Source organism: Loxodonta africana, chromosome 9 (assembly GCF_030014295.1).
Source record: "Loxodonta africana isolate mLoxAfr1 chromosome 9, mLoxAfr1.hap2, whole genome shotgun sequence".
Classification (NCBI taxonomy): domain Eukaryota; kingdom Metazoa; phylum Chordata; class Mammalia; order Proboscidea; family Elephantidae; genus Loxodonta; species Loxodonta africana.
Genome location: NC_087350.1, coordinates 80,033,641 through 80,052,534, shown reverse-complemented (window position 1 = coordinate 80,052,534; position 18,894 = coordinate 80,033,641). Strand labels below are relative to the sequence as shown.

The window sequence follows — 18,894 nt, the reverse complement described above, 5'->3', positions numbered from 1 at the left end:
AGATTTCCAAAGTGGTTGTACCATTTTACATTCCCACCAGCAGTGTATGAGAGTTCCAATCTCTCCGCAGCCTCTCCAACATTTATTATTTTGTGTTTTTTGGATTAATGCCAGCCTTGCTGGTGTGAGATGGAATCTCATCGTAGTTTTAATTTGCATTTCTCTAATGGCTAATGATCGAGAGCATTTTCTCATGTATCTGTTGGCTGCCTGAATATCTGCTTTAGTGAAATGTGTGTTCATATCCTTTGCCCACTTCTTGATTGGGTTGTTTGTCTTTTTGTGGTTGAGTTTTGACAGAATCATGTAGATTTTAGAGATCAGGCGCTGGTCGGAGATGTCATCGCTGAAAATTCTTTCCCAATCTGTAGGTGGTCTTTTTACTCTTTTGGAGAAGTCTCTAGATGAGCATAGGTGTTTGATTTTTAGGAGCTCCCAGTTATCGGGTTTCTCTTCATCATTTTTGGTAATGTTTTGTATTCTGTTTATACCTTGTATTAGGGCTCCTAGGGTTGTCCCAATTTTTTCTTCCATGATCTTTATCGTTTTAGTCTTTATGTTTAGGTCTTTGATCCACTTGGAGTTAGTTTTTGTGCATGGTGTGAGGTATGGGTCCTGTTTCATTTTTTTGCAAATGGATATCCAGTTATGCCAGCACCATTTGTTAAAAAGGCTATCTTTTCCCCAGTTAATTGACACTGGTCCTTTGTCAAATATCAGCTGCTCATACGTGGATGGATCTATGTCTGGGTTCTCAATTCTGTTCCATTGGTCTATGTGTCTGTTGTTGTACCAATACCGGGCTGTTTTGACTACTGTTCAGGACATTTTTAATAACCAACAAGTCTATGGAGAGGTAAAGAACTTCACATTAAATGGCAAGGGGAACTAAAGACCGCAAGATCTCATAATCTCAGAGTTGGAAAGGTCCTAACTGGCTTCCAGTCCAGCTTCTGGGTTCTTTGCATGGCTGTGTAATAGCAGGCAGCACCAAGGAGAATGTGTTCTTATGAAGCTTCTAATTGCCAAGCCTGTGAAACCTGTTCACAATGGATCTTTTGGCTGTCTTGGCTGTATTTGGCATGGTTGGTCACACACTCCTTTTTTGTACGATTACTATCACCACTATCTAGTTCCAGAATTTTTGTTACCCCAAAAAGAAACCCCATACTCAATAAGTGGTCACTCCCAATGCCCCAACCCCTGGAAGCTAGAAATCTCTGTAGATTTTCTTATTCCGCATATTCCATATACATGGAATCACACAAATATGTGGCCTTTTGTGTCTGGCTTCTTTTACTTAGCATTATATTTTCAGGGTTCATTCATGTTGTAGCATGTATTGGTACTTGATTTCTTTTTATAGGCGATAATATTCCACTATATGGATAGACCCCCATTTGTTTATCTGTTAATTAACTGGTGGACATTTGGGTTGTTTCCATCCTTTGGCTATAATAATGCTGCTATGAACATTTGTGTACAAGTTTTGGGGGGGTATGTACCTAGGAGTGGAATTGCTGGATCATATGGTAATTCTAAGGAGTCATGCTGACACAGTGGTTAAAGTGCTCAACTGCTAACCAAAGGTCTGTGGTTTGAACCCACCAGCCGCTCCACGAGAGAAAGATGTGGCAGTCTGTTTCTGTAAAGATTCACAGCCTTGGAAACCCCGTGGTACAGTTCTACTCTGTCCTATAGGGTCCACAATGGCAGCGGGTTTGGTTTTGGTATGGTAATTCTATGTTTAACTTATTGAGGAACTGCCAAAATATTTACATATCTTTTTTTGAAACTTTCTTCTCCCCAGGCTTCTCTGGCTGCCCTCAGGGCTCTCTGACCATTTCTTCTCTGTTTTCCTTCATGGCTCCCTTTCTTCCTCAGCCCCTGAAAGGGTGGTGCTACCCTAGGCTTGTTCATTCCTTCCTCAACTCTGCCCACTCAATCCTAGTGGTGCGCAACCCTAGCTCTACATTACAATTACAAAGGGCTCCTTTAACAAACCCGGCTCAGGCCCCACCTCAGACAAAATCAGCATCTCTGAGGGTGGTGGAGCCTGGGCCTTGGTGTTATTTAAAGACCTTAAGGCTTCCAGTGATTTCGATATTCGGCTTCTCCCAGGATAATCATTCACTGTCATAGTTTCAACCTGATGACTGTCCAGGTTTTACTTTTAGCTCCAACTTATCTACTGGTAGTTCCATGGATATCCCTCAGGCACCTCAAATTCAGCTATTCCAAACCAAACTCTTCATCTTTCCTCTCAAACATGCCCTTCTCCCAGTGTTTTCTCTCTTGGGAAAGGAACAACTATCGCCCAGTCACATGAACCGGAAACCTGGAGGTTGTCAGTGCCTTTTCTCTCTCTCCTTTTCTAATTTCCAGTTGTTTCATTCATTCAGCAGTTCACTGCCCAGTAGTCAGGACTGCGGACAATCTAGGAATTATATTAAGAAGACAAAAGAGACATGGATATAAAACAGTTGAGTAGTAATAAAGACAAGAGGATAACCTGGAATTAATTATAACAACTATCATTATTGAGTATTTTCTTTATGTCGTGCATTCTGTTAGTACTTTGTATATATTATCTAATTTACTAGGAGATAGGTGAGGTCAGCCCCATTTCACAGATGACAGTATAGGCCTACGAGGCTCAGGTACATACTTATCCAACAACACATGGTTAGTGAGTTAGAATTGGAATCCAGGTAACATCAAGACCTGTGCTTTTGACATGAGAGGTCACTAAGGAAGGGCTTTGAGCCCAGCAGTGCACCATTAAAGCATGGAAGGAGGGAAATCAGGATGTGACCACCAAATGAGACTATCCATGGCTATGAGAGTGCTTTGAAGACTAGAGGATGTTGCAATAACCTTGCAACCTTTTGCTCATGCCTCTGGCAAGTCACTTCTTCCATTTTGCTCTGAATTATGATTAGGTGCTTATATCTCTGATTCCCCTGGTGAATTACAGACAACTTGAGAGTAAGAACCATGCCTTGCTTATCTCAGTGTCACCCACAGCCTCTGGGAGGTGATTTACCTTTGTCCCACCCTCTCTTGTGGCCTTGCTGTGCACTGTGTGTTGGAGCTCCTGGAGGTCAGAAATTGTGTCTGATTCATCTCCCTGTTTCCTACAGACATTGGCACAAGATATTTGCACAGGGTTGAGCTAACAGGGCATTGTACAAAACTGATGAGAAGCTTGGAGGCCATAGGCATTTAGGAAACTGTAGTTTGTTTGAAAAGATTGAGAAATTTAGGATTTGAAAGGCATTTGAGATAATCCTTGCCTAACATTTTGACTTTACAGGTAGGGAAATTAAGACTCAGAGAAGGGAGGGATGTGACTGGAGTCATGTGTTTAGCTGGTAGCAGAGCAGGGACTTGATTGAAGGTCTTCTGTCTCCCTGTGCTGTGCTCTGTCCCTGCACTAGGATGGAGACAAGGGTTCAGCAACCACAGCTGACTCAGCAATGACACTTTGCCATCCATCTTTGAGGCTACTTAAGGGGCCCTGGCAAGTACAGCTGTGATGAGGTGAGGCCTTGCAGGTAGCGTCACTGTTAGCATCAGAGTTAGCGTCGCTGTTAGCGTCAGCCCTTTCCAGGGCTCACAGTCCATCTGATGGGGGCAACTTCCAGCTTTCCACTTGGTGTGGCCTGGGTCACTGTACACTCAGATCACTAGCAAGAAAAAGATACATCCCGGGTCCACATTAGTGCTGACTGTTCCTGCTGCTGCCCTGTAGCTCCCAGAGGGCCGTGCAAAGGCCATCTGTATTGAGCTAGATAAGAGGCTAAGCCCTTTCTATGAGATGTCTAATCCTGTTATGCAGATGTGAAATCTGAGTGGCATGACAATGGCCTGTGCCAGTGTTTCCCAAAGGCTTGTCTGTGTACCATGTGGGACCCAAGATGACTTTAGGTGGTACGTGAATGGACATTTTTTGTTTCAATAGTCGTGTATTTATTTTAATGTATACTAGGGTGGAAAAACCACATCTAGCATGATCAAACTTATGATTTTATGAATTTTAATACCTAAGATGAAGCTAAAGTAGTATCATATCATAGAATTCTTTTTATGCAGACTGTGTATGCTACAGGTGTGGTGGTCTGGCACTTTGCTGACATGACAAAGGTTGTTAGGGCAGTTTGGAATCAACTATCATTTGGGAAATGCTTCCCTGGGATAATGGTGATCCAGGGTGCTTTCCCATGGTCACCTCCTGCTGCTTTTTTTCTGCTAGGTGCAAGATGAGATGGCAGAAGGTGCCGGTGGCCAGAGCTCCTTTACATGACCGAGGAGCTTAGAAGACCCAGAGAACCAGCTGTGAGCCACTGGTTTTTCTTTGGTCCATAATAAATCTCCTCTCAGGCATTTTTCTATCAAAAAAAAGAGGTTTCTGTTGGAGAGAGAGGCTAAAAGAGAGAAGGGAAGATGGAAGAGGAACAGGAATGATGTGTAGTGCTATTCCAAAATAAGAAATGAAAAGAAAAAAAAAAACTATTTCCTTTAGCTTTTTCTCGACTCCGTTTATGACCACAGGCAAAATGACTTATGAAGTCAAAATATCAGGGCCTGTGTTGCAATGAAACACTAAACTGAGTAGGGAAGAGAGATTTCGAAATTTCTTTATGGGGTTGCCATTGCATTATATTATCCTATTATGGTAAAATAGGTAAATCCCCTTTCCTTTTGTCAGAACTGTCATTTTTCTGATCTCTTAAGCATCTCTTAGTTTGAATTCTTTTCAGGAAATTCATGCAGATGTGAGACTTTTGCCCATTTATCTCTTCCTGAGCTGTAATTGCTGTAATGAACCAAGGCAACAGCAAGTGGTTGACATTAGAAATGTAAACATAAGCTTCCTGAAGATATTTGCCAATAGCATTTTCTTTTGGTTTAAGAATATTCAAGAATTAAAGCTGCTTGTTATTCAGGTGTTTTGATCTTACTGTAGTATTTCAGTCTTCATAACTTGCCATTATTAATTCAACAAATATTGATTGAGGTCAGGGCATTCTGCTAGGGCCTGCAGGGATTGTAAAGAAACAAGATGCCTTTTTCCTACCCTCAAGGAGTTTACAATCTAAAGGGGGTTAAACAGGACCTAAATCCCTGAAAAGTTAGAAAACCCAAGACAATGGCATAGAGGAGGTCACAGGCTGAATGGGGAAGGGAGACACCAGAGAGCAAGACTGCGACTGGGGAACTGGGGTGCCGGGGGGATGCTGTGGTAGATAGACCATGAGCAGGGAACCCATCCTGGATGTTGTGGAACCTGGAGCTGAGTTTTAAAGATTATATAGGAATTGAATAAATCCCAGAGAGTGAGGAAATTGGGAACAAATGCACAACGAGGGGCTGCCTAGGGCTGTTTTGAGGGACTGAGAAGCATTGAAACAGAAATACTTGATGAGAGAAGGATAGGGCCCTGGGGTCACACAGACCTCTCAGAAAATCTCCCTCATTTGCTTTGAGGAAGTTCTTTAACTTCTCCAAGCCTTAGTTTCTTGTCCTCAAAATGGAATTATGGATTTCCACCATGTGGGATTGTCATTAGGAGTAAATGAAATGCCACGGTTGAAAATGTTAGTTTCCCTACTTCCCAGTTTGGTCAGGAGAGCAGTCTTTTCAGAGAGTGGTAGAAGATTGAGTTGGAAATCCTGAAAGAGGTGGGATTTTAGGGATGGGAAACCCTGGAGGACTTGAGTAGGGAAGCAATGAGATAATACAATTTTAGAACTAGAAGAGTACTTAGAGAAATTCAATGTTAAGATCCAAAAAAAAAAACCAAACCCACTGCCCTCAAGTCGATTCCGATTCATGGCGACCTTATAGGACAGAGTAGAACGGCCCCGTAGAGTTTCCAAGGAGCGCCTGGCAGATTCAAACTGCCGACCTTTTTGGTTAGCAGCCATAGCAGTTAACCACCACACCACCAGGGTTTCCAATGTTAAGATAAAAGAGATAACCAGGGGTTTGTTGACTTGTGGAATTCTAGGCTTAATTAGTGGCAAAACCAGTACGAGAATCCAGGTCTCCTGACTTCTAGTTCAGTGCTCTTTTCATCATTTCCTAGGTTTTTTCTAGAGCAATGGTTCTGAAAGTATAGTCCTAGGATTAAGATGAGCAGTTTAGCATCATCTGAGAATTTGTTAGAAATGTAAATTCTTGGGCTTCACTCTAGACTACTGAATCAGAAATTCTGGGAGCCCAGCAATTTGGTTGAACCAGCGCACCAGGTGCTTCCAATGCTATCAGGGAACCGCTGTTCTAGGTTTTACTAAGAAATATGGGAGAAAGATGTGAGAAAAGCAGGCTCTTTATAGGAGTTTGGGTATTAGTTACCATCAGAAGGGTGAAGCTGGGTGCTAGAGATAAACCTCTTTTTTTATAATTGAGATATAATTAATAAAATTCACCCCTTTTTAAAGCCCACGGCTCGGAAGTTTTTGTATTTCACAGGATTGTGCAACCATCACCACAATCTAATTCCAGAACATTATTATCACCCCCCAAAAGAAATTCCCTACTCTTCAGTGGTCACTGCCTATTATCCCTTCTCCACAGCCCTGGCAGCCGCTGATAAGTTCTCTCTCTCGGGATTTGCCTGTTCTGGACATTTCATACAAATGAAATAATATAATTGTTATGGATTGAATTGTGTCCCTCAAAATATGTGTTGTAAATCCTAACCCCTATACTTGTGGAAAAGGAGCCCTGGGTTGCACAGTGGTTAAAGCGCTCAGCTGCTAACCAAAAGGTCAGAGGTTTGAACCCACCAGCTGCTCTAAGGGAGAAGGTGGCAGTCTGCTTCCATAAAGATTTTTAAAAGGCCAAACCCATTGCCACAGAGTCGATTCCAACTTATAGTGACCCTATAGGAGAGTAGAACTGCCCCTAAAGTTTCCAAAGAGTGGCTGGTGGATTCAGACTGCTGACCTTTTGGTAGCAGCTGAGCTCTTAAGCACTGTGCCACTAGGCCTCCGTAAAGATTTATAGCTTTGGAAACCGTGTGGAGCAGTTCTGTTCTGTCCTGCAGGGTGGCTGTGAGTCAGAATCCATTCCAGGGCCAATGGGTTTATACCTGTGAATGCAATCCCATTTGGGAGTAGAGTTTTCTTTGTTATGTTAATGAGGCCATATCAGGGTACTTTGTGTCTGAAGCCAATCACTTTTGAGATATAAAAGAACAGATTAGGCACCGAACAAAGCAGACGCAGGAGGAAAACCCATACTATCTGAAGACTACGGAGGCAGACCCAAAACTCCAGCTGGTGAAGCCAAAACAAGGATTTTCCCTCAGAGCGGACATTCGGACTTCCAGCCTCCTAAACTGTGAGAAAATATGTTAGTTAAAGCCACTCACTCTTTGGAATTTCTGTTATAGCAGCACTAAGAAAGTAAGACAACAATTATATGGCCTCTTGTGTTTGGCTTCCTTCACTTAGCATAATGTTTTCAAGGTTCATCCATGTTGTAGCATATATATCAGGACTTCATCCCTTTTTATGGCAGAGATGGTTCTCAGACATCAAACTTATTGCCTCAAACAAATTTGGCATGGGTCACATAACTGAGCTCATGCTACCTCAGAAAAAGAGGTTTCTCTTGGGCACATGTGCGTAGAATTTTGTTTTCAAAGCATTGTCACAATGGTAATGGAATGTAAGCCTTAAACCAATCCTGGAACATAGCTGGACAGGGGTGATTAGATTGTTTTTATGGATGAGAAAACAGGCAGGAGAGGAAAGTGGTCTGTGCTACTCCAGCTTACTGCTGTGCCCTGCTCCTTGAAGCATGAGTAGGAATTTGATGGGTTGACGTGTAGGGGGTGTGGACTGGGCAGAAGAAACAGCATCTACAGAGGCATGAGGGTATGAGAAATGATGGCCTGTTTGGGGAACAACAGATAATTTCGTTTTGTGGGAGTGTACAATGTGAGGGAAATGAGACAGACAGGTGGGCAGGGGCCAGATCCAAAGGACTTCAACTGCCACCTCCAAAAAAGGAGTCAGTGGAATAGAATAGTTGTGTCCAGGCTTCACAGACAAACAAGCTAATCTGACTTTGAATTCTAGTTATTCCACTTCTTCCTGTATTCTCTTGGCCAAATTACTTAGCTTCTTCGTTCCTATAGTTTCCTTTTTTGTAAACTAGAATTGTTAAAAGTATTAAATAAGGTAACACATGTAAAGTGTTTAATCCAGTGCCTGGCACATACTAGTAGTATTGTTAATGTTGTGTTGTTAATATTATTATAATTCTTGAGCTCAGAATTTATCCTGGAGGTGAAGGGGAGCCACGGAAGGTTTTGAGAATAAAAGTGATACCATTAGAGTTATTTTATTTTGGCAGCCATATGGTGAATGGAGGCTAAAGCTGAAAGTTTGAACTTTGGCAGTAATACTAAGAAAGGAGAAGAGGCAAGAGATTAAGATTAACAAAATCAACAGGACTTGGTGACTGGGTCAAGGTGGGACATGAAACAGGTGGAAAGAGTCAAGGATGACTCCCCAGTTTTTTTTCCCTCCACATTCTTCCCCAAAATTTATTGCCAAGTACAGAAGAGAGGAGACACATAAATGGATCAGTTACAGCATTTTGAGACATTCTGTAACAGATATATATATAAAAGAGAAGGAAGTTTCAATTCTGCCAGAGGGAGACCCAGAGATGGTGATATTTCAGTGGTATTGAGGGATGTGTAGGAGTTCACCAAGAGGAGATGAGGAGGAGAGGCCTTTGAGGCAGTAGACACTGTGCAGAGGACCTCTGGCCTGTAAAGCCGTGCATGATCCAGCCTCTGCCTCCCTCTTTGTTCTTAGCCTCTCTTGCCTTCAGTCTTTGTACCCCAGCTACAGGGGCGGGAAAGGGCTTCCAGTGTTCGAGGAAGTGACTCCCACATTTTTAACTTGGGCAGTTAAAAGTTAAATGGTAGAGTCCTACTATAAGATATTCCTTCTTGGAGGAGAGAATTTGAGGAATACAGCAGGGAAAGCTGGTGAATTCTGTTTCAAATATAGTCAGTCAGCTCAGTTGCTTAGGGGACATCTTGGTAGAGAAACTAACGAAGCAGAAGGTTCTCAAAACATCTGAAACTGGAGATAAATGAGATTGCCTATGGAGGGTGTTTGGAACAGTGGGTCTCAAGCTTTGCTGTGCCTTGTAATCATTTTTTTTTGTGTGTGTAATCATTTGGGGGTCTTTAAAAACTACCAGTGTCTGTCTCCTACTCTCTTGAACATTCTGATTTAATCGGCCTGAGGTGTGACCTGGGATTTTTAAAAGCTTCCCAGGTGATTCTAACGTGCAGCAAAGTTTAAGAACCCCTGGTTTAGAAATAACAAGAAAAAAATAGCTACCATTTATTTAGATGAGAAGAGAGCTGAGAACCAAACCTTAGAATTAGAGGATGACAGTAAGAGCTTGCAAAGGAGGTTATATGGATTGAATGTGTCCCCCAAATGCCTCGCTCCTATACCTGTGGTTGTAATCCCATTTGGGAGTAGGGTTTTCTTTGTTATGTTAATAAGGCTATATCAGTGTTTGGTGTGTTTTAAACCCATCACTTTTCAGATACAAGAGGAGCAGATTAGGCATACAAACAGAAGGCACAATGGGTGAAGTTAGATGCCACACCTCATGAAAACTGCCAAGGAACCAAGGAACAGAAGCTGAAACGAGATAAGAACCTTCCCCCAGAGCCAACAGAGAGAGAAAGCTTTCTCCTAGAGCCAAACCCAAAACCAAACCCAGTGCTGTCGAGTCGATTCTGACTCATAGCGACCCTAAGAGCAGGTGCCCCGAATGCAGACTTCTTGCCTCCTAAATTGAGAAACTTAATTTCTGTTGATTAAAGCCACCCACTTATGGTATTTCTGTTACAGCAGCATTAAGAAACTAAGACAGAGACCAAGTAGGTGTAGCCCGAGAGGCTGAAGGAGACAGGGAGACAGATGTCACAGGAAGGGGATCAAGAAGTTTTAACACTTTTATTTATGTTAGTTTAAGAGAAAATGCTAGTTTGGCAATTTATTTCTCTCATTATTCAAAAGACTGGATATTTACTGTGCACTTTCTTTTCTTGTTTTATTTTTTCTTGTGTCAACAGTTGGTTTTTATCTTTGGACCTTGTGTATGTTGGATATTAAGCTTTGTAGGAAGGTTTATATATGTATATATATATTTTAACTGCTTATTACTGACATGTAGAAGTTCTACCCAAGAAGTTTTATGCCCCGTTTTGTGTTCCATGCATTCATTTATCATTTATTCATTTAACAAACACTTATTGAATTTATTAAATGTGTATTTTATGTTAGTGGGAGATATGAAGATGATTAAGACAAAAAAAGCCTTCAAGTTATTTATGATCTGGCCCAAAGCAGCTCACAATTTGGGTTCAACTCACACCTAAATCATAGAAGCTCGGGCTTCAAAGACACTTTTTCTACTCCCCATTCAATCTTGATTGCCCCGTACAGAATCCCAGACCTGCTTGTATTTTTTCTACTGTTACACGCCTCAATGATGAAAAGTTCTTTTTCCACTAGGGCAGCTCAGTGCAGTTTTGATAGCTCTGATTATGAAAAACTTTACAGTATAAGCAAAATGTGGGTAACCGTTAAAGCTTAGTAATGAATACATGGAGATTCTGAGACTATTCTGCCCGCTTTTATGTGTGTTTTTAAATTTCCTTAAGAAAAAGGGAAAAATGCCTTGCACTGTGTGAAAATTTGTCTTAAACTTAGATAAGTTGTTACTTTAGGGTCTTTAGAACAAATCCAATCCTCTTTTACGTATAAAGCTTGTTCCAATACTTGTTGGAAGACTACAGTCTTCACAACTGAACAATTTTGTTCAGATTATTTATTATCTCCAGTAGTTTGAACTAGAGTCTCATGTACATTCATGCCATTGACAGGCCCTGGTAGTTTAAGCTCTTCTTTTACTAGATCTCACATTTCTCTTCCATGTTGCTTTGTGCTAGTCAACAGCTCTAATGTTGTGATGATTATTCCAATATTGTTTTCTCTTTTAAGTGGATTGCTTCTATTTTTCTTTCTCAAATAATGTTAAATCACCTGTTATTTCTACATTTAAGTTTTTTTAATCAGACAGTATAATGAGATTACATAGTATAAATGATTTTCCAGCAGTTATGATGTGGTCATCTACGTCATTCTTTTTTTTTTCTATTGATGAGATAAAATATATTAATAGTTTTACGTGAATTTTTCTTACTTTCTTAAGATAAATTCAGCTTGCTTATGGCATATAATCCTTGTAGCATACCCAACCCACTTTCTGCTAAATTTTGTTGGCAGTAATTTTAAATGTACACAAAAGTAGAATAGTAGAATGAAAGCCCAAGTACCTACCCTCCCAGGTTCAAGAATTATTAATGTTTTCTGACTTGGATCTTGTTTAGAAATTTTGTGTTTCATGAATAAGATTGACCTAACTGTCCCTTTTTTTAGTGTAGTCTTTGTCAGTTTTAAATTCAAAGCTCTCTTTGCATCATTAATTTGTTTCAGACTTTGAAAGAATTAGCTGATAAAACAATACATGAAGTTCTCTGTGATTTTTTTTCCTGTAGATTTAAAAAATTTTCACTTTCTAAATTTCTTCAGCAGGTATTGATTTACTCTTAGTTTTTTTATCTGATTTTTTAGTTTTGGTTCTTAACTTTTGAGGGTAAAGGCGTTGAGCCGCTTCAGCTTCCTGAAGTTGATCAGCCTATGGGTGGCTGAAGATAGAAGTAATTTGTGGAAACCACAGAATAAACGAGCCAAGTACACCGGCCAACTTGCAGCCACCTCTCTCCACCAGGCAGAGAACAGCTTAGGGGCTGATGGTTTCCTGAGGTGGGGGCTGTATTTTACTCATCTGCTGTTCTTGGTTATCTGCACGGAGTGATTTTTCAGTGACTGTGTTTAGTGGGCTGAATCTTTTATGTTTTCAGCATATCCAAGAAACAACATCATCAACCCCTCAGGCTCTGAAGGCTACCAGGGTGTTTCATTGGTGAGAATTCTATTTTTATTTTCCTGGATGGGTCTTAGATTCTTTTCTTTTTAAGATCCTACTTGAAAGGTGAGTCTCCCACTGTGCCCAAGGAAGTGGTCTAGGAAAATCCCTTGATAGGTAAAGAATGTTCTTACATACCAAGGGGTTGATATGGAAATCTCCAGGGACAATGTTCCATGAGACTGACCTCAGCTACCCAGGAGTGTGCCCCTCTGGAAAATTGAAGGACATACCAGGTGGATTCTACAAAGATCCATTTTTAACATATCCTCCAAATTCACCCATCATACTTAGCTTATCTAAACCATTTTTTTGTCTGGGTTTACTTAGCTTATCTAAACCATTTGTGTATAGCATGTGCAGTACTTCCTAATATTTTCCCCAAATGTGTACATTTCTTTTTTCATTTCTTATTTTGCTATGAAATTCTAAAAATAGTTCATTGGTTTTGTCAATCTTCAGAAATCAAGTCATCTGTAAGTGCAATTTTATTCTAGTTTTCCAGTTTATTTCTGTTTTTATTTTCATTTTGTTTATTCACTCATTCAGCAAACATTTATGGAGCTCTGTTATGAGCCTGCAGAGGTGGATTATCCAGTAAGCTTCCCAGATCATCTATAGTGAACAGTTTCACATGGGTTTCACCACATCAAAGATGGGTCACTACAAATTAGTAAGTAAGCACAAGTAAGTCTGTGCTTACCTTGCTTACTAGATCATCCACACCACCAGGGATTGTAAATTTAAAGAGAAGCTTTGATTCTATAGGAAGGTGCTGTGGAGTTGGGAGAGAGACAAATGCCAGGCATACCTAGAAGCAGAACCTTTGATGTGGCAAAAAAATGTGAACTTCTTCACTACAGATGATTTGATAAGCAAGGTAAGCACAGTGCTTACCTTGCCTATTGGATAATTCACCCCTTTGTGCCAGGAAAGAATAAATAGAGAGAAGACGTGGTCTATATACTGAAGTAACAGTTTGATAACAGGAGAGAAGAAATAGTGAAAGAAAAACAACAAAACCTAAGCTGCCAAAAGACCTTCACCGGTAGGTTGAAAAATCACAGAATGACTCCTAAGGACATCTCTCAAAAGCAGTCTTGGATATCACTTGTAAAGAACAAATTAAGTCTATACCTAAATAATTTACTATAATATATATAAGCCTAATCTTTTCTTTTGAAAATGATCATTTTCTTCTTTCCCTTTATCTCTCCTTTTTTTTTAAATAGCTTTTAAGGATGATTATTTAATCTTTAGGAGCCCTGGTGGCACGTGATTAAGCACTCAGCTGGTAACCAAAAGCTCAGCGGTTTGAACCCACTAGCTGCTCCTCGGGAGAAAGATGTGGCAGTCTGCCTCCCTAAAGATTTACAGCCTTGGAAATCTTATGGGCAGTTCTACTCTGTCCTGTAGGGTCACTATGAGCCAGAGTCGACTCGATGGCAATGGGTTTGGTTTGTATTTAGTCTCTGAAGTTTAAGAACTTAAATTGATGTGCAAGGGGCTTTCCTTGAGAAACGTATCTGAGAGTTGCTTTTTGTGCTCTTTATATCTGAAGTGGAGAGATTTCTAGCCTTTCATTATTTGTTTAATTAAAATGTTGTATACTCCTTTTCTGTTTTCTCTGCCAACCCCTATTTTTGGTTGAATGTCCCCAACCTGATTCTAGTTCTGACAATTTCACTTGAATTGCTTTCATCTTTATTCAGTTTTATTTTAAAATTCTAATTTAGTATAAACGATTCTTGGCTCTTCAGTTTCTCTTCTATCCTTTGCTGCCTCTGTCGAGGTTTCTAGTTTCTCAATAGCGTAAACTAGTTTCCTCCAGTCTTTTATTATCACCTGTTATATCACTTCTGAAGGGTTTATATATTTAATTGTCTCTTCGTTTTTAAGATTGCTGTCACCCTGACATGGTGGTCTTCCTCTCTGTTTGCAAAATACCCTGAGTGAGTTGTGATTTCGTATTCACTTTGTTCCAGACAACTGGCAGTGTGTTCTGTTTAGGGGTTCGTGCCTGTAAAGGATTTTGATGTGCCCAGAGGGAGTGATTTAAAGTGCTACAACTCTAAAACCCTGTCATTTGAGGAACTGTTGCAGAAATTGAGGATGTTTAGTCTGAAACAGAGGTGGTTTAAGGAAAACTTGATTGCCATGTTCAAATCTCAGAAAGACTGATGTATAGGAGAGAACGCTGATCTAATCTAGGGTGGGCTAGTGGTCAGGGGCAGCATTCCTACAAAGGGGCTGAAGTTGCAGAGAAGTGGATTTCAGCTTTATGTAAAGAAACCTTCTAGCAATAAGCTGGGTCCAGCAGTAAATGAGAGAAAAATTAAATGCCAGATGACTTCTTGGCAGTGGGATTGTAGAGGAGATTCAAATGTTTGAGAATTATTTGGGCTCTTGTTTTCTTCCATTAGCCCAGCAATCCAGAGACTAATATTAAAACCATTAAGAGGTCATTTTCTTGACTTAAAACTCTTCTGCTCAGACCTTGCTGAGTCAGGGAGCACTTATAATGGCCTGGCTAATGTAGTCATTTGTTTGGTCTTTGGGGATCCCTGAATGAAGGTGCGTGCCTACCCACAGTCCAGATTTATAATGCAAATTAATTCTTCTAATTATGGCCATATATGTTGATATAAATCAATTAGTTAAATTGTATCTGGCAGTAGTTTCTTAACAACCCATTGTAAATAACCACTGCAGTTTGATGGCCTTCAAAAGAAATGGAAATACATGACATGACAGTCTTCAGTCTTTATGGATGTGTTCAATATCCCTGACAGCTCTGTAGTCATCTGGAGGCCGAAACAACTTAGAGGTCACAGATTCTGCGACTTCCAGTGCTGTGGTTACTTCAGGATTTCCACCTACTTCAAGTGATGTGCGTCTTTGAATTTCAAGACAAAACACAGCAAATATCATCTTGTCTGTTCCTAGGAATTGGAATTGTAGCTGAGACCTCAAGTTTCATGGGCAGGAGGAACTTCAGAAGTCATCTGGTCCAACCCTGTACTACATGAAAATGTTCCTTCTGCAGTACCCATACAAAGTTAGTTATGCAGCCTCTGCTTGACTACCTTCAGTGACCAGGTTCTTACTAATGCTTTTTTTTCTTTATTGTGCTTTAAGTGAAAGTTTACAAATCAAGTCAGTCTCTCATATAAAAATTTGTATATACCTTGCTATATCCTCCTAGTTGCTCTCGCCCTAATGAGACAGCACACTGCTTCTCTCCATTCTCTATTTTCATGTCCATTTGGCCAGCTTCTGACACCCCCGTCTTACTAATTCTGGGGGAAGCTCATTCTATCATCGGATCACTACAAACACTAGAGAAGTCTTGCTTTAGCCTGAGCTAGAGTCTTCTCTGTGGCATTCTATTCATGGTGGCCCTTTGACTGTTTTAAACTGTGATCAGATAGCCTACCCTCAAGTCTTTGTCTAATAAATATTCTCACATTTTTCAATGACTCTTCCTATGACTTGGTTTTAAGTTTCCTCACCATTCTAGCCCCCTATAGGGAGGTGCTCAAAGTGTGATGCTCAGACATAAGGCAAATCAAGTTAATATCCATATCCTAGAATTGCTAGCTGTTGCTCCTATCAAGAGCCTAGTTAAGGCAATTGATATTGGAAAATGATATCTCTTGGTCTTTGCTAGACATTTATTCTTCTGTCCTCTGTGATTAGTCTTTGTATTGTCAGGACACTAAAACCTGCATTCTTGATCCTCCATAGTAGCCTCACAGGGATATGATTTTGTGTCCTTGGCAAAAAAAACCCCAATAATTTAACCCAATAATCAGGCATTATTTTCCATCATATTAGCAAACATTTTTTTAAAATAATAACATTCAGTGTCTACAAATGTCTGTCCTGGCAGGAGTGTAAATTCCTTGGAGACAATTTGATAATATATATCCATTTTCTTAAAAACTGAACATATGCCTAGATCCCGTAATTTCACTTCTAGGAATTTATCCCAAGAAAATACTTGGGAAGTGGCCAGCTTTTATAATAATGAAAAATTGGAAACAACACAAATGTACAATGGCAGGAGATTTATTGAATAAATTGTGATATGACCAGAGAAAATAATGCTGTATAGCCATTTAAATGATTGTATAAATGATTAAATATTCGTATGAAATTATTTCTATGAAATATTAAGTGGGAAACATATACCATGTTTTTACACAAATAACGCACGCTTTCTACACTTGTTTGCCAACCATGCCCTCCCCCCATTAGGTATTTTCATAAGCGCCTCTATACTAATTTTTTTTTGCATATGGCTGTAAAAAAAAAAATAGCATAGCATGCTAATGAAAATGTCTCGGGGGAGGGTGCTTTGGCAAACAAATGCAGAAGATTGTGCTATTTGCATACAAAATTATATGCATGTATAAGCATAGAAAAAGAATGATAGTTGATAACTTTGAGAGGGAGAATTATAGGTGATTTTATTTTCCTCATTATACTCTTCTGTATGATTTACTATAAGCATATATTACTTCAGTTTTTAAAATTAGGTTAAAAATAAATAGGTAATGTAGTACTAAGGGTATACTCATAAAGGAGCCCAGGTGGCCAACAGTTAAATGCTTGGCTGCTAAACGAAAAGTTGGCAGTTCAGATCCACCCGGCGGCTCTGCGGGAGAAAGACCTGGCGATCTGCTCTCTTAATGATTACAGTGTAGAAAACCCCGTGGGTCAGTTCTGCTCTGTCATGTGGGATCACTGTGAGTCAATATCGACTGGTCAGCCCATAGCAACAACAAAGGCTTATAATGAAAATCAGTAGTCCTGCCCCACTTCTCCTTAGCCTCTAATCTTGCAACCTCTTTCAACTTGTCTAGCTGTTTGCTCTGGTATTTTCCTCCATATTTCTGAGAAATAAGTTTATATTACTATTTCCTAATTTATTAATTTTGGATATTGTCTAATTATTATGGTAGACTTTTAGCTTTCATGCCACTGCCCCTGCTTCCCTCTACTATATCTTCCCAACATCATTATGTCACTGTTTTTGTTAAATCATTTTTCATTGTTAACATTATGACAATGTAAATATTGTTCATTGCTGAGCCAAGTAGTGAACTATAATTTTGTTTTTCTTAGATTCCATAATTCCCTCTTTATTTTATTTGCTTAGTTCTTCATGTACTTGTTAATTTTTCCAACATCCTCCAACAGCCTCTCAGTGAAATTTTCTACACAAATACTCAGATAATCTATCCATCCCTATTTTTTTTTTTTTTCTTAAAACCTCATGTCTTCATGTTTCCCTGTAGGTCTGACATACAGGTGTTACCAAAGTACATCCCTTCATAGTCATCCTGGGTGTTCCTTTGCCTCTTGACTGTAATCCCCAATTTCCTGGATTCCATTTCTTCTTTATAGATTTACTTCCTTGTTTTGCAGGAGCACATCCTCTAGTAGCTTTTTGAGAAAGGGCATGTGAAGGTAAATTTTTTGACATTTGAACATCTGAAAATATGGCTGGGTGTAGAATTCCTTCAGAATTTTGAAGACATGCTTCAGTGTCTTTGAGCTTCCATTATTGCTACTGAGAATTATAATGCCATTTTCATTCCTAATTCTTTGTGATCTGTTTTTTCTCTGGAAGTTTTGAAATACTGTCTTTCTAGTTTCCCAGTGCTATTCCTTGATGTCTTTTTTCATTCATTATGCAGGGCAATTGGTAGATGTTCTGGAAACTTAGGTTCTTCATTTCAGAGAAATTTTATTAAATTATTTGTTAATATTCTTACCTCCATTTTCTTTGTTCTTGCCTTCAGAAACGCCAATTAGATGAATATTGGACCTCCTAGATTAATACTACACATTTCTAATGTTTTCTGTTTTCCCTGTCTTTGGTTTGGGGTTTCTCTTCATTGACTACGTTTCTCAAATTTTTAATTGAATTTTTTCTTCCACTTATTTTATTTTTAGTTTCTGATTTAGGAAATAATATTAAAATCTTTATTCCCTGTCCTTGAACATAGAGAATGTGACAGCTGGAGTTGGGCTCAAAAGAACTCACAAGGACTTACAGGGACATATCAATTGGTCCTTGAGATAAAGACAATAGATAGAATAATCTTAGAAAATATCTTTCAGGGAACTTTTCACATGAGCCAGAACGCAGAAGACTTTTCACTCTTGTCTTTTTCTATTAAAGTATAGTGAATAGAAATTTGTTGGACAAATGAAGACCCTCCTGACTGTCTCTACTGAAATCTATACCAATGATCTTTAAGAAAGACAATTCAAAACGTAGGATGACAGTTTCTAGCCAATCTGTAAAAAGGTGAAGCTTTAAATGGTTTTGCCCATTTGTAATGTTAATATGTACTGATGACTCTGTAACCTTCCTTGGACCAGGGCAGACATGGCTGTGGCAGCATGCTTGTCCGTTTTCCCACTGCTTTCTATTCTGTAATATCCTCTGGACTTGGGCAGACATGACTGTGGCAGCATGCTTGTCCGTTTTCCCATTCTTGCTTCCTGTTGTTGTTAGGTGCTGTCGAGTCGGTTCCGACTCATAGCGACCCTATGCACAACAGAACGAAAAACTGCCCAGTCCTGCTCCATCGTTACCATCGTTGTTATGCTTGAGCTCATTGTTGCAGCCACTGTGTCAATCCACCTTGTTGAGGGTCTTCCTCTTCTCCGCTGACCCTGTCCCTGTTCTCTACCAAGCATGATGTCCTTCTCCAGGAACTGATTCCTCCTGACAACATGTCCAAAGTATGTAAGATGGAGTCTCGCCATCCTTGCTTCTAAGGAGCATTCTTGTTGTACTACTTCCAAGACAGATTTGTTCGTTCTTTTGGC

At 39.8% G+C, this 18,894-nt stretch overlaps 1 protein-coding gene across 5 annotated transcripts in view; it reads left to right on the top strand.

The window, feature by feature from the left end:
- Nucleotides 1–18,894, top strand: part of FRMPD1 (FERM and PDZ domain containing 1) — a 103,064-nt gene that overhangs the window by 21,932 nt on the left and 62,238 nt on the right. Inside the window, exon 1 of one of the 5 annotated variants that reach the window (XM_064291716.1) lies at nucleotides 11,712–12,042. The exons of the other annotated variants lie outside the window; for them this stretch is intronic. The gene's annotated coding sequence lies outside the window, so the exon portion shown is untranslated. Of the gene's footprint in view, nucleotides 1–11,711; nucleotides 12,043–18,894 lie in introns of those variants that run through there. 5 annotated transcript variants of the gene reach the window in all.